Genomic DNA, 12,635 nt, shown 5'->3' on the forward strand with positions numbered 1-12,635 from the left:
TAACACTAGAGTCGCTATCTTATCGAAGATAAATAGGTACTTTGATAACTCACCGTTCTCAAGTTGATCTCTCGAGGACTCGCTATGTCAATCCAAAATAGACACAATCCATGAACACTTTTAGCACTATAGTTAACACAAACACTGTGCGTCCAGGCACGTTACACCATCACTGTACACATCCCGGCTTGCACTGCACAGTACCTGCAGACAAAGGGAACGATGAGCACTGCACAGAAGAGAACACACAAATTTTACAGTCAATCCGAGTGGGAGCCACGAACACGAGCAGCGCGTCGGTCGCACGCTTCACGAATACTGAGCGCCGCTGGGCGCTGGGCGCCGCGTGGCTCCGACTCGACTCGATCTTCTATTCTATTCCCCGCGCCAACTTAAACATTACTCGCTCCACTAACTGCACGAGTTATGGGCTCAATCAAACACCATCGGCCACTATGACCAACCAACGGGTTACCTACTCTTTTCTACACCACTATTACACAGATGACAGAAACAGATGTTTTCAGGTACCGTTGCAGGGAGATAACGAACAAAAAACGTCATAATTGAATTTATAAATAACCCGCGTGTGGCCGTTATCAGTAGTATCAGTACTACATTAAACTTATTGTCTCTACTTTAATTAACAATGATTTTAGAATTTGCAACTCGCTACTCCTTTTATTCTTTAATTAAGTGCTACCCATGCTACCTATTCAATTTAACATCCATCCAACACAACTCGTTTACAATTCCATTGATTGCTTACGCCACAACCGTAATTAAATGTCGAAGTAATAACACAGAACACAAAAGGTGCTTTAAAATAGGCATACATTTAATGCAAATTATGAAGCTGTATTGTTGAGATTAAAGATATGTACACGAGAATGAGTTTGCATTTTATATTTAAATTAAAATCGCATCCTCAATGTGTCAACGCCTACCGAGTGCGGAGGATCTTAAAAAGGAATACGACTCACTTAATAAGTCATCGTATCCAAAAACCTTTCACAAAAAATAACGAGCGAAATAAAACGAGAAGGTTGAGAAGAGATGCAATGCAACGTAGGGGCACTGCGGCGCGGCAGGGGAATAAGGCATGGCTTCCAAAATATTACGCAAACATTTATGCATGAAGGGATAACAAAATGTTACTGCTACGAGTATTATGCTGCCCTGATTGCGGTAAATCTATTAAAATATTCAGGGAAATTTATGACAAGCCGAATTATAATGAATAATGGGTGTCGACGCGGGTGATGTCATGACGTGGCAATGGCACCGCGTGCTAACAATGACTTCACGTGTGAATTTTGGAGCCTATGATGAGAAGTGGTACTAGGTTATACCGTAATACACAAGGCACATTTTTAAACGAGCTTATGAGTACGTAAACGGCAGAAACGACTGCGACAAAAAATAATATATATAAGATGCACATAGAAATAGGAATGAAACAATATAAAACTAATGTTTTATCAAACAGTTATTATTTACTTGCATGCCAAACACATTAAGTTTTTATTTGCGAATTGAGATTGTTAAATTGTTGGTCAAAATACTCAAAATCTTCCCCTATAGTTCGTTTTTTTAGCATTAGAAATAAGGTAAACAATCTTGATGTGTCTTTTAATTTAAAAACACATTTTAAAAATAAGTTACGGCAAATATGTAACAATTATGAATCTAATACGATCATTTATATTCTTCTGCTTTCATAAGTTATAGTTACTGGTTTTTAAAAAGCGTTTTTCAATTAAAAGACATGTCAAGATCGCTTACCTTCTTTAAGTTCTTTCTAATGCTAAAAAAAACGAACGCTTATTGCTTATTGTTAGCATCAACATTAATTTTTAAAGCTTTATTAGGAAAGAAAACGGGATGTCTTGTCTAGTTGTCTCTAGAACTAGGTACTTGCAAAAGTTTGTTCTTCTCTGAATTAACGTCTTATTTTGACAATAAAGTGCAAGATGTACCTACATTATTTCGCCTAAATTATTTACATAATGGATGAAAATGTCCAAATAGCATAATGGAAGACGTTTTTCAGTCCACCGGGAAACGCTCGGCTGGAGAACATCCCCACAGAAACATGTGAGATAATAAAAAAGTTATATCCGAACTCGTAAACTTTATTTGTGTATTCTTTAAACAAACGGATAATTACGGAGCTTTATGGGCGGTTACACCGCTTCCCGGGAATGAATAAATTAATGCAATGATTTGCTTTTAAATAATCAACGTTTAAATGGACTGACATTTAGTTGGTCGAGTTGGAGATTTCACAGTTTCTGCCAAATATAAAAGCGGAACTTTAAACACAAATATTATTCGTAACGTTGGCCTGTCATCGAACGTACATTAGGTATGGTTACCGAATTAAAACAATTCAACCATTAAAGGACTTTATTGCCTTGTAGGAATTAATACATAGACATGCCAAGTTAAGCATACACTTAAAATAAGCATTCATGAAAGTTGAAGAATATATTAGGTGTAAGTAAACGTTGAAATGCATTCACGTTAACAAACCCTCTTCATAGCCTATTTAAAATAAACAGACGCCGCGAGTGCTTTGTGCCGCAGAATGGACGACAAAGAGAAATTTAATCACAGCATCTCCAACTTAAATTATGAATGTAACTCCGAGCACATAACCCCGGATTAGACCCTCGGGCACCACACTATTCCGTCTGATAGATACTAGATCAACGTATTTGTTTTCACACTGTTTGCTTACCCTCTGATAAAACGAAATAGGAGATCCGAACAAGCTATTCAGATAGCAGCAAGAAATATTTTCCAATATATCTGAAGTAGCGAAGCGATGCGGATTGTAGGGGCGCAGATATTTCTCATATTCTTTTGTAGGGATCTCCGCGGTCGGCTTTGTTGTTTGAGTTATACGGAGACTTACTGAATAAGAAAAAAACATTATTCAAAAGTCGTTCTGCGATGCGAAACGAAATACGCGCCGTGAGCTAACTACTAAAGTTGGTCGTATGAAATGTGAGAGCCCAGATCGCGTGGGAAAGCTAGGTACGTAAGAACAAAGACGCATATCTCACTTATATAGATAAAACTTAACCTAATACTTGGAATAAGTAATATTATCGCGAATATTAATCTCACTATATCATGTAGAGACAAAAGAGTCTACTTTAGAAGTCAAGGCACCGAGCGTCGAGGGAATCGCTATCCACTTGAAATAACAACTTGAAGAATGTTTTCGAAAAGCGACCCCAGCTACGCCCGATTCAGGTCGAAACGTCTATTGACATTGTAATCTAAGCTCAAGCGAATCGGGCCGGTTCCGAGAACCGACCTTATGTCGACGAGAGCGTTCCCGCGTCGCTCAGTCGAGCGTAAGGCACCGGAAACTATAATCGGCATAGGCCTTTTAAATGTGTGGAAGGATTGTCACATCCTTCACGATCTTATAGTTAGACTCGTAAATCCCTTTGGGGGAAACTTTTCAATTGCACAACACACCCGGTGCTTCACGTATTGTTGTGTGTATTCAATTACGATAATGGTGCAAAGGATAGCGTGTTTATAAACGTCGGATTGAATGAGCTTCGTCGTGTTTTTGGCTTGTTTTGTGAACGCAAACTCAAGCTGCAGAAAGTTCCTAGCGGTTTCTTCGGTCTTAACGGAGTCTAGAACTTCGAAATCGGATTTGACGTTAAGCATACTTGAAAACGTATTTTCCTACTATTACTTTAATGGCACAAGTGATACTGTTTATTGTTTGTAAACGTCGAACGAGCCACGTCGTGTTTTCGGTGGTTTTCCGGTTACCAAGTCATGCATTGTTAATCACCGAGGCGACGGCAATTTGTACCGATAGCCGCAACTGTAACGCCGTGCTCGATCGCTCGTGATTGATGGGGCAGTGTCAATTTCGCGATATTGCTGACACCCTGGTCCCGAGCCCCGATGAGATTGCTGCATAAATTTACACGCCGGGTAACTTTACCATCCCATCCTGTGCAAACTAGAGACGCTCGGAAATGCTTATCTTTGTTATGCTGCCCGCATAACTGTCTTTAAATAAATTAAAATTTCAGTAATATTAACCAAAAGTCCGCCATTAAAGTTAATTCTTAGTTTTAAAATCTCAAGTTGAACTTACCTTTTTTGATGTAAATACAATAAAGTTTAAAATAAATAATCTAAACCAAATATTTATGGTAAGCCACTCAATACATGAAAACCTAATTAGTTGGTTTAAAATTTGACTCACAACAATTCGATTGATTGATAAAGTCTCGCGGGATAATGGTATCGATAAACAAAGGCAAAAGTCCGTTTACCACCGCTATATATCCAATATTAACTAACGTGGCCAAAGTAGGTATCATTTAATAGTCCCATTCGATTAAAGTTTGATAGCTGTAATCAACTTTCCTTTTAAGCTTTGCGATATCGACATTCGACATATCTCCATAAACATAAAAGAAACATTTACAAACCATTCACATCTTTAACTTTGATACGATAGCAATAAGAGTGAACACATCATATAACTTAACACGTCTTATATTCGACTTGTGGTTTTTATCTTGCGATGAAAAAACAAAAAATATTGGTTAATTTATTTGCAAATGCTTAGTAGGTATTCCGCCAAATTTTTATTTATGTTCTCAAAACTCAAAACAAATTAACATTTGAAAGATTATTTTCTTAATCAGTCACGAAAATCTTTTGATGTAATTTAATATCAGAAGTTAAATAACAATAAGGCTATGAGTTGCTACTCGTATTTAAATAACTAATCTTGATTCAAAATATTTTACATCTAATGCCCAACACCGAATGGACTTTAAAGAAACTATACTCGAAATGATAAAAACTCGAATCGGGTAGCATGTAAGAACGAAATGTAATATTTAGTATCTTATGTACACTACAATCTACATGTATGCAATTATGAAAGAATAAAGAATAAAGGAACATAAGTACCTACTTATAGTTTTCCGAATGGCTTGGAATGGCTTGACTTTCCAGACATCGATTGAAAGAAAGCTTTGCGTTTTAAAAATAAATCCAAGTACATAAAGGTAGATTCATAAGAGCTGGCGCGAATTTGTACTGAACTATCAGGTTCTCATATATAATAAAATCCGCGCCAGCTTTCGTGAATCGATGAACTATCAGGTTCTCATATAAAATCCGCGTCAGAGTTCGTGAATCGATTTCTCAAACTCAAACTGATTTTTTACTATGCTTCCGTATGTTTAGAAATACAAACCGCTACTTCTAAAACACTTGGCTCTACTTACAGGTTTTATCTGGATGAGGAAATAATTGAGAGCCAATTCCATCATGAAATAGTAGATTGTAGACTAGACTGTAGAAAAGGCCCTGCCACTTCGGTTCACGACTTCACGATACCGCGGCCCGCAGCCGACCTGTGCCTTGTCGGCGTCGAATTAACGAATTAAGAGATTTTGTACTACATTTTAGAATCCTGTTTGGATTCTCACGAGAGTATTTTAACTGTTAGGATTGACTACGATTGTAATTTATTTTATAATATACCTATGTTTTGAAAATGTTGACATTTGTCGTTTAAATAGTTTGTATTGGAAGCATGACGAAAGGTAAAGTGTGTCAAAGGACTGTCTTATTTCAAACATAGACAGAGAGTCATACTATCTTTGTCTTACACTAGTACTAGCACCCAAAAGAAAAGAATGAGTATAGTTTTTTTTGTTCCTATTTACTGACAAATTGGTTTGACCATCTACACCATCTATAACATGTTTGACAGTGGATTTATATTCTCTTTGCAATTAAATGACAATTTTGTTGACAAATAAAGTCAAGTAACTGAATGTTTGAATGGTTTGAAATTTTGAAACTCAGGTTTGAAACTCGTTTTCAAAGGAGACATACATTTTTGAAATGATTACAACAGATCGACAAAGATTAACAAAAAATAAAGGAGGTAAGAAATAGTGTAAGCTGTCTTTGAATTTAAGAATAATGGTTTCGGCCTAATAGTTTGCATTATTTAAGTATTTCAGTCCGTATAATCACCAGGCCTCGGAGTTTTTTTAGCACGGTAAGACTAAGGAGAGCTATGGAGTCTTTGTTAACATTAAAATTAAGTTCATACTCATACTCATCCTCATTAATTAAGTACAAGTAAATTATGTACAGCTCTACACCTCATAAATATCAGCGATCATCACAATAACGAAATACGTAACTATATATTCATGACATAATGTGACATCTGATTTACTCATACACATATTTAGGTAAAGAGGTTTAATCATAAGTGGCCTATCACTTAAAAAAGTACTTAAGACATGCAACCTATGATTATAAACATTGGTAATACGTATTCGACATATTAAAATCATAATGAAATCAGCAATTTATTCCGAAATTTGCCTTAAATGAATATATTGAAGTAACAAATCATACGTCTTAATATGTTGATACATGACATATGATGTCATTAAGTGCATTATCTAAAGCGGCCAGTGACAACGTATAGTTCCTTATCTTAACAGTAATTATAGTATGTAGGTACGTTAAGTACTTAAATAAAATATTGGAGCGATGACACTGCAATATGGGTAATATAATAATATTAACATACACATATACCTACATATTATTACTTTTTTATAATATAACATTTAATTAAATATATGTAAACAGAATTAATTACATATAAGTAGTCTAAGTATTTATAAAACGATTCGGACGAACTTAATTAATGAGGATGAGTATGAGTATGAATTTAATTTTAATGTTAACAAAGACTCCATAGCTCTCCTTAGTCTTACCGTGCTAAAAATACTCCGAGGCCTGATAATCACTATACACGTGCCTACATTATCCAATGTAGGTGTATTGAGTGAAATGCCTGGTCGAGCGCGCATTGCAGGTTTGGTAGGAAGAGAGAAAATAAAACAACATTTTATTGTCAACTTAACTTTAGAAAATAAGTATATTGTTTTTGTTATAACCATAATTAAACGTCCATAACCTTAACTAGGTACCGCAATAAAATAAATAGAATACATATTATCTATATATATAAACGTGAAACACCTGACTGACTGACTTAAATCAACGCACAGCCCAAACCGCTGGGACTAGAAAGTCCAAATTTGGCAAGTAGATTCCTTATAAGGTCTAGGGGTCCACTAAGAAAGGATTTTTCAAAATTCATCCCCTAAAGGGGTGAAAAATAAAAAACTCCTGCGCGTGTGAAGCCGCGGGCAAAAGCTAGTGTAAAATAAAGTAAGAGAGAGACAAATATTCTAATTATGGCACAAATACCGGTACTAGTGAAACCGTTTACTAGTTTCGTGTTTGCAAACTTGCAGCATTTTCTTCCAATATAATGTTAACGAATTTAACTATATCTTCATCAATGGACTGACAGCTCGTATCTGTCATTTGTAAAATATTTCCTCGAGCAAGCCACTTTTCGTTGCGTAATCGTAATTTCAGCGAGTTTCCTATGTCTACTGCGTGCGACACTCCGTGCCACTCTTTCACCACTTTTGCACTGGGATATTTGCTTAGTATCCTCTCTTTTGCCTTTTCCAAGCTCTCGCGTTGTGTACGAATGATGTACCATGTATTCGGCTTAATTGCCATCAAGCCAAAGCAACGTTCCTTGTTCCTGTTGATCGGAGGAGGTGCAATGCGACGTGACACTTGGTCGCACATTCGCAAAACCTCCTTGCGTTTATGTTCCATTTTATCGGATATTTCTTGGGCCTCGTGACAGCAATATATCTTCTGTCAGAAGCAGCGCACCTTGTGTCTGTGTAGGTGTCAGACTGTTGGTATGTCGCTGCTAACTATGATCAAATCAACTCCAAGTTTATTAGCCGATCTCCTGGCTAGTGGAACACCAGATTGGAAATGAGGATGGTAACTCCTGCATCGCAATTTATAGGAGGACATCAGATACCGATTCTTACGTTCGGCGTCGGTTCTGAAACCGACGCGGTGCACCGATCGGTGCACAACGGTACAAAACGATCCACAAACATGGCAAGTGTAGTGCAGATTGTGTGAGTCACCGCGGTCAGAGTTATTCCGACGCTTAGGTCCGAAGCATGGAACGCACTTCGCGTGCACATTACGACGAGCGCGCGACGATGATCGCGCACTCGTCGCCTGGCCGCGGCCGCGGATTGTGAAGCGCACTGATTTGTTATTTCATTTGTTTTGTCGGACTAGGGCTAGATGCCTACACAGAGAAGGGTACTCCGGGCGAGAACACACCGCGCGGCGCGTTAGATAAGAAAACGCTCCGCGCAGAGAACCGAGCTGTGATGACGTCGCAATCGTCGCGTATAGTTTGTAGCTTTCTAATAGACCCCGAAGGCTAATCCTATTGTCTATTGTTAAGAAAAACCGCTCGTGCCACGTGCCACAACCACCTGCATAAAAAATCGGTACTTCGATTACTGAGTGCCGGCGAGTCGAACGCTACAGAACCAGTCTAAAATGTGTCCTCGAGATGCGTAACAAAGGCGCGTTATCGGAGAGCGCACCTACACTGGTTTTTTGAGCGTTGGACTAGCCCGCGCTCAGGTGCCAAATAGAATAATTAGGACCCTTTTTTGCAGGTAAGTAGCACGTGCGGTTTTACTGAACAATAGACAATAGGATTAGCCTTCGGGGTCTATTAGAAAGCTACAAACTATACACAATTTCATTTGCGCTGTCGGACTAGGGCTAGCTAGACGCCTGCACAGAGAAGGGTACTCCGAGCGAGGGAGCTCCGGACGAGCACACACCGCGCGGCGCGTTAAATAAGAAAACGGTACGCGCAGAGAACCGAAACTGTGACGTCGCAATAGTCGCATACATTAGGTATTTAATGTCATTTCATTAGTGTTAGCGGACAATCTAGACGGCTATAGAGCTCACTCAGAGCGTTGCGTGGAGGATTCTTTGTTCAACAATTGTAACTGCGCAATTTTCTGGCCAATACCATCGGATTTTCGTTGATAAACCGGCAATAACTTTAAATATTTAATTTATTTTGCACGTGTTAAGGTAGAAAATGCAAATATGTACATGCATTGTTCGTCGCAATTAGTTATTAATTATTTTATTAATGACTATGTAGTTATATTCGATATAGGTACTTTAATACAATACCTATGCGATTGACTCAACTCACTCAACCTATGAAACACTCAATTCATATCGTAATCGTATCTATATTTATAATATAAGTAATGTTGAGTATACTCACTTGATATTAAAATTATTGAATAGGTAATGCTCGTAAAATTGGTAAAACACCTGTATACATAGCAAATACTCGCAGCAGGCCTCGGAGCGCGCTCAATAAAACTTTGATCTCTTTTGATGCAGTAAGTATAAATATTTTTTATCTCTAAGGCGGGATCCATTTTGACTGAAATGAAATATGAGCGCGCCCTTTACGCTGTCCGTGGGCACTGGGTCTTCAAGGGTTGGCTCTTCCGAAAACTTAGGGAAATTTGACGTTTTAATTAAAATATTGATATTCAATCGAAAGGCTCACTATTATAATTAAGCGTTAGCTTTTTAGTGTCGCCGGCTAGTTGAAAAGAAAGAAAAATTTACAATTCCGAAATAGAAAAGTCAAAGTTCATTGGTGTGTTTCAACGTTTTACCGTTTATTTTATATTGTTAACAAGCCAATATTTATTTAAAGTTTGTATATTAATTAATTTTCAAAACATAATAACACTTAAAATAAAAACTTTATTTAAATCCATTATAACTATATTCCAAAATATGAACCTCATTGGCAACATTGCACTTTACTTGGCCGGTTATCGGGCAATCTCTTTGTCTATCTGTCATTCTCTCAGTCACTTGCGCTTTAATAAAAATTTCAATTACTTATAAAAAATTTAGCGTTTGTGTCAATAAAAAAAATATATTGTACTTTAAATGTATTACTTTTTCTAGCAAATTATTTTACAATTTTTACATATTTTTATTACGCAATACAACACCGACATGCTAAACTATATGGAATACACACATGTCTGTGCTTTACTGGCTATACCCACATTACCCATTCATAAGCTAAAACGGTACAGAATTCTCGTTGCGCGATTGCAGCTTCCCACTTGACCAAATTATTCTTATTTGCGAAGTAAATTCAGGGCGTTCTGTTTACCGTCCCCACTCGGGCACGGGCAGTTTGGTCAGTTTGCATTTCCAATTAAAAGGAGACAACCCTAGCCCGCCTCTGACTAAATACGTATTCTATTAAAGCGTAAAGATATTATAAATATAATAAGCAGTAAGCAAGTAACGTCCTATACCTACTTCTTTTAAAAACTAGCAAAATAGCATTCACGATACATAAAACGAGCATTGGGAATTTGGATGTGGTGTAAATAACTTAATCTTATATTTTTTTGTTTCATTCGCATCTGCCATGACACCAATTTATTTCTACAAAGTTAGACCTATAAAAAATTTATTCGTTTCGCATGTCACGAAGCATGATGTCACGCCGTGGCCCGTTTTATTACGACTTTTCAGCAAATAAAAATGCAAGTTTATGAGTCGTGGAAGATGCTTCGCTGTCATTATTGTTGCTCCATAAAGTATGCTACGGCAGCGTAAATTCAACATCAAAAACAATACCTAATGAGGGTAGCGTTTTGAAGCGTGATGCGTCAAAAATAGATCATTATGTAGCTACTGTAAGAAAAACGTCAAAAATAGATTATATACATTTTTCGCCTCATTACGATGGAATAAGGTGCAAAAAAGGGAACATATCTTTGAAGTCGATTGTGCATGCATGTATGGCGATGGCGTTTTATATTTTAAATCAATGACGTATTAGTTTAGTCTTCAGTCGGTTAGCGATCGACACAATACGGAAACTCAATTTCAAACGCTTCGTCACAAAACTAAAATTTAGACATGACTTACATAAGTTTAGCTTTAAACTACAAGTGGAAATGAAAATACCCCCAGCCTCGGAGTTCCGGACAAGGCAAAAACAATCGCGCCTCTCGTCCGTGCAAACACACGACTATTGTTTGTTTCATACACGCCCACACGAATCAACGATTCACACACATAACAGCCGAGCCGAGCCCAAAATATTTATGCGGACTTATAACGTAACCGAGATCGTCTGATAACCGCTTTATTTATTACTTTTCGTAACACTGTTAGTGTTAACTGAAGATTCGTAGACCCTCTTCCTAAGACATAAGAGTGTTGCTATTAGCACTCCCACGCTAGGTTACCGACGACATTATTAGTCGAATTACAGTTGCTCTTTTGTTTTATGTGAGCCTAGTACAAATAATAAATCTGATGTAACAGTGTTTAAACTAAAATCATACTGCATGTATGCGATTTGCGTACTAGAAGCAGTTTAATTGTACGTGTACAGTGTATACCTAGATTTATTGTGTATTTTTTATTACCTACAGTTGCATTGCAATAAAAAAAACCATACAGTTAACGGGATTAATAAACAGTAACTGCGACACAACAAAATTATACAGTTTTAATGCATTAAGACTCCACAACTACAACTTTAAAACGAAGTACCTAATAAATGGAAGAGGAATTAAATGAATAGCCATTTTAATTTAATTACCTTTTTAGTGTAAAACTTAAGAGTAAAATTATACAGGAATTTCAAAGGGGCTTTTATTAATACAAATAATCTTAGCTATCACATAAATTGCCAGTCAGTTTAAAACGGAAACGTATTTACCGAAAAGACTCTTTTCAACATCTAATCGAGATCCTAAGAAAGGTTTATTTATGACAATCCCTAATGTTGTCATGATTTATTTATAAGTAATAAGAGCGTGGGCATCTCGGACCGGATGAATTATTTTACCATTTTCAAGTCCGTGAATGAATATATACTCTTACGTTTACTAGATGAATTAAATTGTCAAAAAACAGCGGTCGTGAAGTCCAGTGGAGGAAAATAGAAGGTCAACTTATTTGTGCCCTTTCAACTATTGTTTAATTAGCATAAACTTAATAAAGGATAAAGGAGGATAGTTGAATTGAATACCATTTGTGACGTCACGTCAGGAAATAGCAAGATTTTTTCTTTCCTACTCTTTATAGTAGCAAATAAATAAGTAGCACAGACTGTGGTCACATTGCTTGGAATAAAAAAGATTCAAGGTGGCAACTTTTGGGACGATGTCCAGCACCGGGAATTTTTATACCCTAATCTAACAGCCACTGGAAATTATGGGATAGGACTTAAAAATTAACGGTTACCTATTTGAAAGATAAGGATTTTTTTTGCTTTGATACTCGTCTAATCTCACTGTCCCAGACAATTCGACTCCGTACAAAAGTCCGTATTGATGTACAGACATAATAACAATATCTCGATGATAAATTGAAGCTCAGATAAACTCAAATTATCTAAACAAAGCAATATATCCTTGTGTTTGCTCGAGTCTGAGATAACACAACAACATGCTCGCTAGACGTACGTAATTTTAATTTGTCGATTCAATACATCATGTCAGCTGTCTAGTTATGTACTGTACGTTTTTAATATGTAAATTACTGGTCTATTCACAGCGATAATGGTCATACTGGTGTTATTACGATTAATTACATAAGTAGTCGAACGC

General features: G+C 36.9%; 1 protein-coding gene across 3 annotated transcripts in view; it reads right to left on the reverse strand.

The window, feature by feature from the left end:
• The window catches only part of LOC134654952 (zinc finger protein 608-like), a 152,059-nt gene that overhangs the window by 116,462 nt on the left and 22,962 nt on the right, over positions 1–12,635 (reverse strand). For 2 of the 3 annotated variants that reach the window (XM_063510384.1, XM_063510382.1), the window contains exon 2: positions 54–204. The gene's annotated coding sequence lies outside the window, so the exon portion shown is untranslated. Of the gene's footprint in view, positions 1–53; positions 205–2,743; positions 2,762–12,635 lie in introns of those variants that run through there. The other variant, XM_063510383.1, reaches the window with a different exon arrangement.

Source organism: Cydia amplana, chromosome 16 (genome assembly GCF_948474715.1).
Source record: "Cydia amplana chromosome 16, ilCydAmpl1.1, whole genome shotgun sequence".
Taxonomy (NCBI): domain Eukaryota; kingdom Metazoa; phylum Arthropoda; class Insecta; order Lepidoptera; family Tortricidae; genus Cydia; species Cydia amplana.